This window comes from Lynx canadensis, chromosome F1, assembly GCF_007474595.2.
Source record: "Lynx canadensis isolate LIC74 chromosome F1, mLynCan4.pri.v2, whole genome shotgun sequence".
NCBI lineage: Eukaryota > Metazoa > Chordata > Mammalia > Carnivora > Felidae > Lynx > Lynx canadensis.
The window spans coordinates 769,522-773,590 of NC_044319.2; the positions used below are offsets into that span (position 1 = coordinate 769,522).

General features: G+C 51.2%; 1 long non-coding RNA gene across 1 annotated transcript; it reads left to right on the top strand.

The window, feature by feature from the left end:
* The first annotated feature begins 1,546 nt into the window (after nucleotides 1-1,546).
* LOC115505556 lies at nucleotides 1,547-2,939 on the top strand. The gene is made up of 4 exons (XR_003966056.1): nucleotides 1,547-1,674; nucleotides 1,917-2,095; nucleotides 2,177-2,352; nucleotides 2,921-2,939. It is a non-coding gene; the product is annotated as an uncharacterized LOC115505556 (long non-coding RNA).
* Nucleotides 2,940-4,069: the final 1,130 nt, after the last annotated feature.

A 4,069-nucleotide genomic window follows, 5' to 3' on the forward strand; every position in this document is an offset into this window, starting at 1 on the left:
AGGAGTTTGTGCGGCTTCTAGAATGTTCCATGTGTCCGGCTAACCCCCTCTTACCGGAGCTGCAGACGGGAATCGTCGACAACAATTGCTTGTGTTGATCTCCCGACACAAATAACACGTTAGTCAACGTGCGGAAAATTCAGAGAAGCTGAACTCCTTCCCAAACTCCTATTAGATGAGATCGTAGTCCTTTCCTCAAATTCTGGGACGTCCGACCCACGTCATCTGCCAGCAGAAATACACCCTGATCGTGGCCTGAGTCAGCGAAACCAAAGCCCTCGAAAGACCAAAGTGTCAGAAAGGAGGTGAGTGCGGGAGAAAACATGGGTCCGGGGGGACAAAAGAGGCCAGAGGCATCTCTCTGTCCAAGACCCTGCGTGTCCCCCCGTCAGTGGAGAAGTACCCTCCGATGAGAAGGGGCTTGTCACCAGGAGAGTGGGTCAGGCACTCGCCACAGCTGTGTTTTCTCGTCTACGTTCCATGCTTCGGAAACCACCGTCTGACCCACGACGCAGCCACTGGGAGCCCTTCTACCACAGGTGAGGGCTGCTCTCCTCCTGCGGGCGTGGATCAGAGACCCAGGCGTTCTGGTCACTGGACGGGGAAAGCCCTCTTGCGAATCTTCTCGCTGGGATCATAATGATCATGAGCCTGTCACTGGGTGGACGAAGAAAATCCAGGTGCTGGACCTAAAAATCCAAGGACTGAGCTGAGCCCTGAGCTCAGGGACCCCTCCAAGGTGCGTCTTGGGCCCCACTGAATTCCCATCGGTGAAATCCTCGCCCTCCCCTAAAAAACGCCCTTTACTCGTCAGGATGCTTAAAAGTCACACCGGAGTCATAAGGAACCATTTGTGGGGCGCCCGGGTGGCCCAGTCAGTTAAGCGTCTGACTTTGGCTCATTTCATGATCTCGCAGTTCATGAGTTCGAGCCCCGCATCGGGCTCTGTGCTGACAGCTTGGAGCTGCCTTCAGATCCTCTGTCTGTCTCTGTCTCTCTCTCTCTCTCTCTCTCTCTCTCTCTCTCTCTCCCTCTGGCCCTGCCCCGCTAGCACGCACGCACACACACACCCTCTCTCAAAAAAAAAAAAAAAAAAAAAAGATTTTTTTTTTTTTTAATTAAAAAAAATGAGGAATCATTTGTAAACATCTTGCTAGGAAATAATTTTTAGGTATTTGGTTGCCCGCAAAAGTATCTGATTGCTTCCCTTCCATCCACAAGGGGCCGAGTACATGACACATGTTTGCACGTACGTACACGCCTATACGGCCCAGATCTGCCCTTAAAGGAATCTCACCCCTTGCTTGGCTCACACGTTCCCTCCCTCAAACAGTCAGACAGCCTTTGCACCTGAACCCCTTCTAGAATCTGCCTGCACCAAAGGGCAGCAGAGGACCGCAGTCACAAAAGCCCCGACAGCCCCGTTGTCCAGCAGGCGGTCACATCTGGGGCCAGTGTGACCTCATCACCCTTCGACACACATACCGACTGTCTCCGGGCTCCTACCCATGAGCCCTCACGACACCGCTTTCTGAAAGCTTCGATTCTCACAGCTCGGGCCATCTCTGTTGTTTTCCTTCCCCTCGGCGCCTCTGCCTTTCGGCGACAGACCCTTTCAGCCGCCTCTGGAACCAGGAGCCGTGACAGGAGCCCCATCCCCTCAATCCTGCGCGTGTGAGCCCTCCCCAGCCTTCCCGGGCCGGCCCGGACTTCCTCCATGCGTCCTTTCCGAGTCCTTCGGGCGGGAAGAAGCCGCCCCATCGGGACCCTGCACACCGCATTCATCCCCCCACTGAGACACTCGTCACCGTAACTCTACACGTTTCTGGGACTTGGCTGAACTCCTTTCTAGGGAGGAGAATCCAAGTTTGATAAGCCTGGGTTTTATTTTTAATTTATCTGTGTTTCCCTCCCAGCCCGGAAGCCTAGGACACCGGCCACAACAAATGCTAAGTCTTTTGTTCCATCGAGGAATGATCTTCTCGCTCTGGAGCCGACTCTTGCCGGTCAGAGCTCGGCGTCCCAGCCTTTCAGGCTTTCGGCCAGTTGCTCAGCTCCAATTTTCGCCCCCGAAACACAAGGCTATTTCTGTGAGGTGAGCACATCAGAACGCGGTTAGCAGTCTTGCTTGGGATTTTGCGACCAGAATGGTAATTCAGACCCTCGCTTTTAACAGGTGTCAGTCGTCAGTAGCAAGACACGACCCACGTGAAATGCGTTGTTCGCATAAATACACACGTTTTATACACCCCACGGGACAGACACGCACTCAGGAGCCAGCGGCCGAGGGCCCGTCTCAGGGGTTTCCACCCCGGTCCGCAAAGAGCCACTACAGCTGATGTCTAAAATAAGGTTTGTGTGCAAAGGGCAAGGAATGGACGGGCAAACAGCATCTCCCAGCCGCCTGGCCGCCCAGAGGCCCCAGGCTGAGCCTGTCTTGCAGCCGTGCCGGGGTGACCAGGGATGGCTGGGCTGTCCCTCCCTCTGCTCGACGTGCTGGCTGCTTGTGACAGGCATCCTTTTAGTTGAAAATCATTCATCGTTTTTTGTTTATGTGACAGCTTGATTGGAATTGCTATAAGTAGCATGTTAGGCCTAAGGGCCTTCGCGGGACCCATAAACAGAAAAAGCGAATCCCTGTGGCCTGGTGGGGGCGGCGGGGGGGGGGGATGGGTGGGTGGTGGGGAGACGAGATCTGATGTTAAACCCAGGCCAGAATTCCGTAAAGCCGGGCCCGGAACCAGTCAGGAGGCACCTCTGGTGGCCTAAACCAAATAACAAAAAGTGAGCAAGGAAGGCCCTAAGCTCTAAACCAGAGTAAAAAATGGTTTTGCCCCAGAACACTTAAAAAAAAAAAAACTTTCCTGGGGCACCTGGGGGGCTCAGTCGGTTAAGCCACCAACTCTTGGTTTCCGCTCAGGTCATGATCTCGCGGCTCGTGGGTTCGAGTCCCGTGTCGTGCTCTGTGCTCACAGCTCGGAGCCCGGAGCCTGCTTCAGATTCTGTGTCTCCCTCTCTCTCTGCCCCTCCCCTGCCCGCTCTCTCTCTCTCTCTCTCTCTCAAAAATAAACATTAAAAAAAATTTTAATTAAAAAAAAAGCAGGCAAGGTATTACAATGGCGTATATGTAGTTATTCTCAGTGCTTTAAAGCAAATATATAAATACAAAAACACGCACACGTTGTTTATACGATGAACAAATCTGGGGAATAATAAAAAACAACTAATTACTTCTGGGAAAGGAAGTTAGGAGACTTGATGGAGGCGGAGACTTCTTACTTATGTTCTGTTGAGCTTTTTGGATTTTATTAACCTATTTAAGAGTATTTAATTTCAAAACAGCTTCTTCCCAAGAACAATGCAACGTAAAATTTTTAAGGGAAGATTAAAAATTGGGAACGTAAGTGTGAAAAACATAACCTAGCAACACAACATTGAAAATGAATAAGGTTGGCGCTCATTTCCCCCTCCACGGGCGGTCACGGTTGCTGGTGAAGACGGACGGAGACACATAACACAGACAGGTGATGGTTGTAGGGGAGACCGACCCGTCGCTAACGGAAGAAATGCAGGTTCAGGCAACACCAAAGATGAAAACAGATAAAACAGGAGTTTATGAAATGGTTCTACGCGTTCAGATGCTGTCTGAGCCCTTTCCTGCAAACATCACCGGTGTGCACCTGCTGAAAGGCACCGAGGGTCCCACCCCACCTGCCGTTTCAGAAGGAGAAGGTCGCCTGCCAGCTGCCAAAAAAGGAGGGAGCGAGGGGCACCTGGTGAGGGGAGAGGGGGGAGGAGGGACCGTTTGCAGCTCATCAGGAGCCAGCACCAGCAATTTATTTCTTGTTGGGAGTTGGAGCTTTAGGGAAAGTGGCAATTGGAAAAAAAAAAAATGTGGGTTTTTTTTCCCCCTGTAAAACTACCTGGGAAAATATAACGAGAATTTAAAACTCTTCTTTAATCCTTTATTTGTACTTTGGCGTCAAAAACCTCCATGCTCGTATCAATGCTATTCATAAAAATGGAAACAGGAGAAATCGGTTGAAACTTCATTTTGCTTTTTCTAAAA